We start from the raw sequence: 11994 nt of genomic DNA, 5'->3' as shown, positions 1-11994 counted from the left end.
GACTAGGGGGTGGGAAAAAGCGGCTGGGACTCTGGTCGGAGTAGTGAGGGGGTCACAGGCTCAAAAGCCAGGGCAGGGAATAGAGCGAACACAGCCGGGCTGGTGGGAGGCAGGAGGGACCGGAGTGTGGGCCACAGGGGCCTCTGGCTGGTGAGAGCATCAGCCGGGATTCTGCCTAGGGCTGTTTGAGACCCCTGGCGCAGTCCACGTGCAGAGCCTTGTGGTCAATGCGAGCTCACCCCTAACGTTGGTAGGTAGTATTGGTAACTGGTCAAACACAAAAGGAGGCCCTAGGCCCATAGCGGCATGCTTTTCTTCACACTCCAGATCCTTCCATCAGTGGGAGTGGCCTCTCACACGTGTGGACACCCCAGCCTGCACGTCTAAACCCCATTCACAGCCCCCCCCAACACAAATGACTGCCTCTGGGCTACTTCTTGGTGTAGGGGCGTGCCCACCAAGAAGACCACCAGGCGGTGAAGAGGGCTCGGAGCGGCTCGAGTGGGGACTTCTAGGGTCCCAGGGACCCAGAGCAGGCTCCAGAAGGGGCACAGGCTAGTGGTCACTTCCTGAAGGCCCTGTCACCCCTTGAAAGGATCACAACCAGATAAGACCAGAGCAGGCCCCTGAAGCATGGGGCTGAGGGCAAAAGTCACTACCCCAGTTTAAGGGTCATAATGACAAAATAAGAGATAAGACCCTGTTCACAAGAGGTTACGTAACAATATTTCACAAACCTCAGGTCACGGCCTATTCATGGGTTATGAAATCACTTTTGTGGGCTGTGAGTAGCATAGAAAAAAATGTAATAAAACAGAAAAGAGAAATATCGGAATGTATCACAAATAATATGACACTATATAAACTCCTCTCAATTTTTGCCACGTTTTTATCCCACCTGTATTATTATTCACTTTTTAAAGAGATCAACTCTCTTTATTTTTTTAAAAAAAATTTTAATATTTTTGAGAGAGAGAGAGATACAGAGTGTGAGCGGGGAAGGGGCAGAGAGAGAGGGAGACACAGAATTGGAAGCAGGTGCCAGGCTCCGAGCTGTCAGCACAGATAGGCAGTGCTGGAACTCACAAATCAAGAGCTCATGACCTGAGCCGAAGTCGGACACACTTTGCCAACTGAGCCAAAGTGAGCTGCCCAGGCACCCCCTCGCTTTATTTTTTTAAGCTTATTTATTTATTTTGAGAGATAATGAGTGAACATGAGTGGAGGAGGGGCAGAGAGAGGGAGAGAGAGAGAGAATCCCTAGCAGGCTCCAAGCTGTTAGCACAGAGCCTGACACAGGGCTCGATCCCACAAACTGTGAGATCATGACCTGAGGCGAAATCAAAAGTCAGAGGCTTAATGGACTGAGTCACTCGGGCACCTCAAGATCACCTCCCTTCTTACCTTAAGTACAGTTATTTCAAAAGGAACATTCATATATGGAAAACCAGCACTGCTTCATGTAAGTGGAAGGTAGCCATAAAGATAAATCCATTGAAAACAAACATATGTGATACATAGTATATATACATATGAGATCTGTATTGTGTATATGTATAGATGTATGATTATAATATATGTATATTACATATGTGATATATATATAGTATGTAATATATACATATAGGGGGAGTCTAAAAATGTTTGTGATTGACACCCACCATCTGCTAATCAGATGCCTAACAATCAGGAGGGAATATCATTCATATATTATATATATATATTATATATATATTATATCATTATATATATGAATATATATATAATGATATAATATATTACACGCACGCACACATGTGCATGCATACAACCTGTGGCATGTTGTGAGGGAATAGTACTTAGCAATAAACAGGAGAAGCTACTGGTACACATGATGTTGTGGATGAATCTCAAAAGCATTATCTTGGGTGCAAGGAGCCAGCTACAAAAGAGCCCAGACTGTATAATAATAGAAAGTTCTGGAATAAGCAAAACTAATTGATGGTGGTATCAGTCAGAACAATAGTTGCTTTTACGACTCTTATGTTGCCCCTACTGTGGGGGTGGGGCGTTGACTGAGACGAAGCGAGAGGGCGCACTTTTTGGAGGGTTGAAATGTTCTGTCCCACGATGGTGGTTCAGGTTACACGAACGTATTTATGTCACAGAGAGCAGCGCCAACTTCACTGCAGGCTTCAGGTCTATGTACTTGGGGACACGTAAGTTATACCGCAATACAAAACACAACAAAATATAACATAAAAAGGCAGTTATGTGTTGGGTGGTGACGGCTTCTGGGTCCTGGATCGGAGACAGAGCAACAGGACGCTGAAGGTGCCATAGACGGCGGGCAGGGGACCCCTCAGCTGACGTGGAGGGAGAAGCCCCACCCGCCAGGGGTTGGTTCCGTTACTGTAAAATGATAGGAAATATGTATATTGGTTTTTGGTCCCAGTTTCTGCCACAGAGCTCCTAAAACCCTTGGAGTTTTGGGGTGGCAGGAGTTTCTTTTGTTATAACGGGGCAAAGTGGGGTAGGCTCCCCAGTGGGTCTAGTCACCAGAAAAACCAAGTTATGATTAGAAGCTTGTAGCTTCCAGTCCAACCCCATCGTCTGGAGGAGAGAGAGGGGCTGGACATTGAGTTAACGGTCAGCCATGCCTGCATGATGAAGCCTACCTGATGGGGCTGCCCCCCAGCTCCACGCAGGGCAGAAGCTCCCGTAGTCAGGATTCTCCAGACCTTGCTCTATGTTCTCCTCCCCTGGTTGTCCATCCACATCCTTTATCATATCCTTTGTTATATAATAAACCGGCAAACATAAGTGTTTCCCTGAGTTCCATGAGCTGTTCCAGCAAATAACCAAATCCAAGGTGAGAGAGTCGTGGGAACCTCCAATTTGGAGCCAAGTTCGACAGACCTACTGACAGTTGGCATCAGAAATGAGGGGGGCAGCCTCGTGGGGACAGAGCCCTTAACCTGTGGGGAGTGCATTGACTCTGGTTAGTGTCAGACTTGAGCTGAAGTGTAGGACACCCCGCTGGTGTCACAGGGAATTGCTCGGTGTGGCGGGTAGTGGGAGAGGAAACAAGAAACAGACGGGAAGAGAGGCGAAGTTTTTCTTATCATCAGGTTCTGGGAATCATTTGCAAAGTCTTAGCCTAGAACCTCCTCCACTAGCCTTTCCAAAAAAGCTGCTCGTTCCTCACACCAAGCTAACCCATTTTTGCTTGAAATCGACAGCAATAATCTCAGAATCTCAGTGGTTTACAACAGCAAAGGTTTGTTTGTACCTACGCCTCACGTCAATCATGGGTGGGCTGAGAGCAAGATGTGACCTCAGCTGGTAGAGAAGCCACCACCAGAAACCGTTCTGGTTATCAGTGACAGAAAGAAGAGAGAATAAGGTGAGACACGCGCTGTCTCTTGTGGCCTCTGCCAGAAAGGACACACATCACTCCTCGCATTCCATCGGCCGGAGCAAATGGCATAGCCGCGTTTGAGTTCAAGAGGGCAGGAAACTACAATCTTCTTAGAGAGAGGAAACTGGGTATTGCCGCAAAGGAAATTTATTATCTCACATACCAAGAATTCTGGAAGCCGAAGCCCTATTCAGTGTCAAAAGACATAAGCCAGAAACAATAGTGATTTCAAAAAGGTGATTTATTTCTCTCTCATATAACGGAACTCTGAAGTGTGGAGTCCGAGGCTGAAGAAGGGGTTCCATGGTGTCATATGGGACTAGGCTTCTACTGACATACTGCTTTGCCATGCTTAGCATATGGCTCTAATCCTCAAGATCACAAAATGGCTGCAGGAACCTCACCCGTCATGTCATATTCCATGGGAAAAAGCAAAACGCAAAGCAAAAGGTGGGGGTTTGGGGAAGGCACCACTAAGTGAGTTTACGCCTTTAAAAAAGACTTCCCAGGATCTCCCCCCAAAGACTCTACTTACTTCTCACTGGCCACCTTCTATCTGCAAAAAGAAATTGGAAAACGTAGTCTTTTAGCTCATCCACCCTAAATATCATCATGGAAAACAACAGCCCCAAGGAATTTGGTGATGTGGTGGGGAGGGTGTTGAGCTTGCCCCAAATTAAGGATGGGGACTCGAGCTGTTTTCATTCAAATATGAAAGCAAAAGGTAAATCTTTTAAAAATTTTTTTTAAATGTCCATTTTTGAGAGGAAGAGAAAGACAAAGTGCAAGTGGGGGAGGGGCAGAGATAGAAGGAGACACAAAATCTGAAGCAGGCTCCAGGCTCCAAGCTGTTAGCACAAAGCCTGATGCAGGGCTTGAACTCATGAGCCATGAGATCATGACCTGAGCCCAAGTCAGACATCTAACTGACTCAGCCACCCAGGAGCCCCAGGCAAACATAATTCTTAAGACTGGAGTCTGTTGAGACCTCCAGGAGACAGAACCCTGAAAGCACATCCCCAGATCTCTCCAACAGTACCCCCAATGCTCTCAAAAAGCTGTTCATCTGCTGTCCCACCCCTTTCTGGAACAAGACCCCTTTTTCTGTTGTGTGATATCTTAACGGCAGCCTTCTCTTCCATTCTTACATCAGGGGAGAGACGGCTTGCCAAGAGCTAATGGAATTGTTCTTGTAATGCAGCCAGGCTCCTGAGTATAATACTGACAAGATTCTTGTTCTGGAAGAATTAAGGCCGAATCATGCTAACTGGAAGGAATCTGCTTTCTTCACATGGGACCACATTGTGCTTTCATTGGGGTGTTGGGAGGGACTTCCAAGGCTTGCTTCAGTGAGGTGTTGCTTCTACCGAGGTTGGTGAGCTCTTCCCGGTGGGAATTAGACAGGATTTATGTGAAGTGGCTTCACACATCATGTGAAGTGGCTTTGTGATGGGTCCTCTTGCCTAGGTTAAATGACCTTTCCCAGCATTCCCCTCCCTGTACGCTTCTGGTTAGGGTGGCCTGCAAGAGAAATTCTCATCAGAGGTTGCTGGGTTGGGGTTAGAGCAGCAGCCATTTTGTGGCTTACACTGGCTGTTGTTTATCTGCCACTCATCTCATTGGCAGAAGGCAGCCAGGCCTGTTCCATCTCTCCCTCTGTCAGCTCCTCCAACTTCCGGGCTAGATGTGAGCCTATCCTGGGATGGGGTGTGCTGGTGTTGGCAGGACATTGCACCACCAAGGTCACAGGCAACAAGAAAGGCATGGGGTTCAGGGGTGCCTGGGTGGGTCAGTCGGTTAAGCATCCACTTTGGCTCAGGTCATGATCTCACAGTTCTTGAGTTCGAGCCCCACATCGGGCTGCTCTGTGCAGACAGCTCAGAGCCTGGAACCTGCTTCCGATTCTGTGTCTCCCTCTCTCTCTGCCCTTCCCCTGCTCTCTCTCTCTCTCTCAATAAATAAACTTAAAAAAAATGAAAAAGAATGGCATGGGGTTCAGTCTATTCTCATGAACTCCAACTTCTGTTGGTGGGTTCCACCATCGGTGGGTTCTAGATTGTTCTTGCTCATCCTGGCCTTACACTTACCTTTCCTTCCTGACTGCCTCCCCCATAGACTTCCAGTCCAGCATCAAGTACTGAGACAATAGCCTTATAGAGATAGCTTAACTAATTCTCACAATAGTGAAAGGTCAAATTCCTATAACAAATTGTGTGTGTGTGTGTCTGTGTGTGTGTATGTATGTGTGTGTTAGTGGTTCTGCTCTGCTGATACAGAATTTGGTCCAAGAGTGGTTCAAGAAAAGCCAAATCTTAAGGATGAGTTTGGGGGTTTTTCTGGAATTGTTTTTCTGATCTAATTAGATTGAAAGGCATTAATGAGTCTGTTTCCAGTGGTAAAGGGGACACTGATAGCCCATTGTATGAAGTGGTAAAGCAGTTACTCAGATCAGTACCAGTGGCTTCCTGAATCTGGAGACAAGCCTCTGGGTGACCAAGTATTCACTTCCATAGAACATGTTAGTACAAATAGGCATATAAGAGTTGTTTGGTTGCCTCTAACAGTGCTGGAAAACTTGGGGAAAGAGAATGGTGAGCTCAGAGCTTTACATTACCATCCCAAGAGCTATACAAGGGACTTAAAAGCTTCTGTGACTGCGTGGAAGGAAAATCATCCCACAGACACAGGCCAGGAGTTCTGAAAACCAGATTCAATGTGAAATCCTATGGGTGGCTGAATTACAACTCAAATCAAACTTCCAACCTCACAGGGTCTTTTTGTTAATGTTAGAGTATCGCATGGGAAGAAACAGAGGCCTTAAAATTGGGATTGAGATATATGAGGAGATTCTGTTTATTTATTTATTTATTTATTTATTATTTTTGAGAGAGAGTGTGTGTACAGGGGAGAGGCAGAGAGAGAGAGAGAATCCCAAGCAGGCTCTGTGCTGTTATCACAGAGCCTGATGCAGGACTCTAACCCACACACCATGAGTCAAGAGCTCAAGAGTCAGATGCTTAACTGAATGAGGCACCCAGGCACCCTGAGCAGATCCTAATAAGGTTGTCTAGTCTTCTTTGCCCACAGAGTGAGCCTGTACCCTGCCTGAGGAGCTTAGTCTCCTCCTGCCTGAAGAAGCAGTATGGCCTTCGCTAAGGGTAGCTGCCTTGCCAGGGGCCGCTGGTCTTCCTACATTCTTTTCTTGCTTCTGAAACCTATACCTCCACTCAAGTCTCAACAGAACCCAAAGAGTGAGGTACAAAATAAGACCCACGAGGAGGTCACCAAAACAACTGCCCATTTCCATTTGCCAACGTATAGCAGCAGAAAACCGCAGAATGGGTATGGAAATGGGTCAAGGTGGATTAAGGTGGTGGCAGAAGATAAAGTTGTTTCAGGCCAAATATATTGATTGGGCCCACCGAGCAGAGATTCTGGATTCCATGTTTGAACACATGGGTCTAAGAATATCTGTGAAGGTTTGCTTGGTTGTTTGAGTGACATATGTACCTAAAGGTGGCCTGTAGTAGGTCAAAATGTCAGAGGTTCCTTGGAGTAGCACCGAGCATGAGTCAGCAAACCTTGTCTGCAAAAAGCCAGACAGCATATGTTTTAGGTTTTATAGGCCAGTGTCAGCTGCAGCTCTGCCACTATGGTGGAAATGCAGCCAATGACAATTTGTAAATGAATGATCATGGCCGTGTCCCAATAAAAGTTTACTTAGGGGCACTGAAATTTGAATCATATTGTTTGCATGGACCACAAAATATTATTCTTCTTTTGATTTTATTTCAATTAAAAATGTAAAACCCATTTTTGGTAGCCTGTGGGCCATACAAAAACAGCCTGTACAGTAGGTTCGGTCCCTAGGGTAGAGTTTGCTGACTTCGACTATAGAGGAAGATATCCAAAAAAGCTTGGGACCTGGAGGACACTGTGCTAAGTAAAATAAGCCAGACACAGAGAAATAAATACTGCATGAGATCACTTATAAGTGGAATCTATAAAAATCAAATTCATAAAAGCAGAGAGTGCAGTGAGGGTTGCCAGAGACAGGGAGATGTGAGAAATGGGGAGATGTGGGTCAAAGGGCACAAAGTTCCAGTTATACAAGTAAATTCCGGAGATCTAATGTACAACATGGTGACCTTAGTTAGTAATACTGTATTTATTACACTGATACTGGATTTTGCTAAGAGAATAGATCTTAGGTGTTCTCACCACACACATACACACACACACACACACACACGTGCGCGCGCACACACACACACACACACACACAGGTAACTACATGAACTACATGAGGCGATGAAAATGTTAATTAGCTTGGTTGTGGAAATCATTTCACAATGTGTACATATATCAAAACAACATAATGTACATCTGAAATATATATAATTTTTATTCATCAATTATACCTCAGTAAAGCTGGGAAAAAACACACCCAGGGTTAGAAAGATTGGAACACTGAGTGGCTTTCTCATTTAAGAGTGGCTCATGGGGCACCCGGGTGGCTCAGTTGGGTAAGCATCCGACTTTGGCTCAAGTCACGATCTCAAGGTTCATGAGTTCAAGCCCCATGTCAGGCTCTGTGCTGACAGCTCAGAGCCTGGAGCCTGCTTTGGATTCTGTGTCTCCCTCTCTCTCTCTGCCCCTCCCCTGCTCACACTCTGTGTGTGTCTCTCTCTCTTTCTCAAAAATAAATAAAAATTAAAAAATAAAAGAGTTGCTCAGACACACACACTGGGTTTAAGGAGCTGCAATGATATCACTATCATTAGCTGTCACATGGCATCATATAAGAAGGAACCCTAGCATCTTTGAAGAGCTCTATGGTGGCTCTTTTTTGAAAGTCAGAAATTCTAGTGGAAATGGCTGTCGTTGAACTGGGATCTTTTTTTTTTTTTTTTAAACATTTATTTATTTTTGAGAGACAGAGAAAGACAGGGTACAAGTGGGGGAAGGGCAAAGAAAGAGGGAGACAGAATCCAAAGCAGGCTCCAGGCTCCAAGCTGTCTGCACAGAGCCCAACACAGGGCTTGAACCCATGAACCGCGGAATCATGACCTGAGCTGAAGTCGGATGCTTAACCCACTGAGCCACCCAGGCACCCTGAAATGGGATCTTTAAATGCAATAGGCATGATGGAACCCGTAGGTGGCAGGGACCCTGGTGACACTTACACAGCAAAGATGAGACAGCATGGTTTCCACAGTGGGTAGTGAAGCCAAAACAATGATGAGAATAGTCTGACTTGCAGAGATTTTTGGCATTTACTAGTTTGTCATGGAATCCCTAGAAATGAAATAGGTGGGCAGGCTACTAAAGTCTTGCTCAATTTGAATAAGTGGATGAATTCTGAGTCTAGTGAGTGAACTCTGACCTGAATAACCAAAACAGAGGAATGGTGTCTCAATTACTTCCTATGCTTGAGACTTTGATTAAAGGAGAGGCCAGGTTCCTTTGAGCAAGGACGCTATTACAATGCCAAAAATGTATGCTGTTAATCTTTCTCCTAGACTTCTCCAGAGAGACCTGTGGCCATTTACCAGGCAGCTGTGTACTGGAGAAAAGGAAATAAGCAGATTTTCCAAGGATTACTGGACTCTGGGTGGGAAATTACTCTAGTCCCTGAAATCCCAGGAACCAGTGGTTTGCTAGTTAGAGTCAGTCTTTGGAGGTCAGGTGATCAACGAAGTTTGGGGGAAGTTCTGTCTCACCCTGTGGATACCTGTGTATATTTTTTCAATGCTTAGATGCATTGGTTCCCTGAACCATGGAGGGAGGATACAATGGTTATAAAAGCCAAGTGGGAGCCACTAGAACTCTCTCCACCTAGGCAAATACTAAACCAAAAGCCATACCACTTTCCTGGAGAAACTGCAGAAATTGGTGCCATCATTAAGACTTGAAGGATGCAAAGGTGGTGATTCCCACCAACTTGCCTACCTGGCCTGTGCAGAAGGCAGAGGGATCAGAGAGAATGACAGAGGATCATCATAAACTTAATCAGGTGGTGGCTCCGATTGCTGTTGTTCCCAATGGGGTTTCGTTGCTGGAGCAATCAGCACATCTCCCGGGACCTGTTATACAGTTATTGATCTAGAAAATGCCTTTTTATCTATACCTGATAGCAAAAACCATCAGAAGAAGTTTGTTTTCAGCTGGCAAAGTCAGACACACCTTTACTGTCCCAGCTTAGAGGTGTACCAACGCTCCAGCCCTACGTCATAATATGGCCTGGACCTTCCTTTTTTTTTTTATTTTTTTATTTTTTATTTATTCCTAGGAGAGAGAGAGAGACAGCGTGAGCAGGGGAGGGTCAGAGAGAGAGGGAGTCACAGACTCTGAAACAGGCTCCAGGCTCTGAGCTGGCAGTCAGCACAGAGCCCAACGCGGGGCTCGAACCCTCGAACCGCGAGATCATGACCTAAGCGAAAGTCGGACGCTTAACCGACTAAGCCACCCAGGCGCCCCTGGACCTTCCTTTTACACAGGACATTATGCTGGCCCATTACATGGATGGTATTATGATGATGGGAATCTGGTGAGCAAGAAGCAGCAACCACTTTAGACACATTGGTAGGACACTTTTATGCCAAAGAGTGGGGAATAAATCCCACCCACAAAAATGTGTGGCCTATCACTTCAGTGAATGTTCTTGGGGTCCAGCGATTTGAGGGGTGCTGAGATATTCCTTCCTAGGTGAAGGAGACGTTGCTGCCTGTGGTCCCTCCTGACACTGAAAGAGAAGCACAATGCCTGGGGAGCCCCTTTGGATTTTGGAGTCAACATATACCTCATTCGGGAATACTGCTGTAACTCATGTACTGAGGAACCTGAAAAAAACCACCATTTTTGACTGGGATCCAGAATAAAAGAAAGCTCTGTAACATATTCAGGCTAATATGGTGGTGCTTGAAGTGTCAGTGGTAGATAGGGATGCTGTTTGGCCACTGGCTGCCCCCCTCTAGGTGAATCCTGGAGTAGGACCTGCAGACCTCTAGGATCCTGGAGCAAAGTCATATCATTCTCTGAAAATAATTATTCTACCTTTGAGAAACAGTTCTTGGGGTTTTCTACTGGGCTTTAGTAGAGACTATCTACCTGACCACAGATCGCTAAGATACTATGCAAACTGAGCTCTGTATCATGACCTGTTGTATGACCCAAGGAGTCACAAAGTTAGGCATGCACCACAGCAGCAAACTGTGGGAGTGTAAATCACAAGATGACTCTAGCGGGTTGTGAAGGCACAGGTACTTTGCATGAGAGAGTTACCCCGATGTCCAGATCTCTGATTCCTGCTTCAATGCCTTCTCTCTCCCAAACCTCAGCTATCGCTAACAGAGAGTTCTCTATGACCAGTTGACTGAGGAAGAAAAAAACTCAGATTTTACAACTTGTGAAACTCTGGTTTACATAGAGTTGTGCAGGACATGGAGACACCACCCAAAAGTGGACAGCTGTATCAATCACTGCAGCCTCCTTCTGAGGGATAGGGGTAATGCAAATTTTCCTAATGGGTAAAAATTTGAGCAGTGCACCTGGTTGCCCATTTTGACTAGAAGGAGAGATGCCCAGAAATATGGATTTATATCAGTTCATCTGTTGTGACTAATGGTTTGGCTAGATGGTCAAAGGCTGGTTGAAAATGGTTTCTCTAGATGGTCAGAGACTGCTACAAGGAGGTCTGGGGAAGAGATACGTAGATAGACCTCTCCAGAGGAGGAACATAATTGATCCCATGTTAATGCTCACCAAAGAGTGATCTCAGAAAGTAAGATTTTAGGAAGATAAGACAACCCATTTTGTGGACACCAATCAACCACTTTCCCCAGCCACTCCTGTCATTGCCCAACCAGCTCACTGACAGTGTAGCCAGGATGGTAGTTATGGGAGTTGTGCATGGGATCGGCAACAGGAACCTCCACTCACAAAGGCTGATCTGGCTACTGCCAACAATAATGCCCAGTCTGGGAGCAACAAAGACGCACACTGAATCCTCTGACACATTAGGGCATGCCGTATGCACCGCTCCACAGAACAAGTCAGCTTGATGATGGCAGGCTGGTTCCCTTGAAATGCCTCCCTCATGGAAAGAGAAGCACTTTTTAAAATAACCACTTTCTTGGGGCACCTGGGTGGCTCAGTCAGTTAAGCGTCCGACTTCGGCTCAGGTCACGATCTCACCATTCGTGGGTTCGAACCCCACATCGGGCTCTGTGCTGATAGCCAGCTCAGAGCCTGGAGCCTGTTTCAGATTCTGTCTCCCTCTCTCTCTGACCCTCAACTGCTCATGCTGTCTCTCTCTCTCTCAGACACAAATAAGAAAACATTAAAAATTTAAAAAATAAAATAAAATAACCACTTTCATGTAACTTAATTTACATACTATACAATCCACATCTTTATAGTGTATAACTTAATGGTTTTCAGGATATTCATAGATACTTACAAACTATCCAACAGTTTTAGAACATTTCCATAGGCCCACAAAGAAACCCCAGGAGGATTCTGGGAAGATGGAAGATTGGGAAGCCCCGCGAGGGATCTGTCTCCCCACCTGGACAGCAATTGCACTGGCTGAC

The sequence above is a fragment of the Hyaena hyaena genome, unplaced genomic scaffold (assembly GCF_003009895.1).
Source record: "Hyaena hyaena isolate Hyena2069 unplaced genomic scaffold, ASM300989v1 scaffold_1628, whole genome shotgun sequence".
Lineage (NCBI taxonomy): Eukaryota > Metazoa > Chordata > Mammalia > Carnivora > Hyaenidae > Hyaena > Hyaena hyaena.
Note: the sequence above shows the minus strand (reverse complement) of the source record.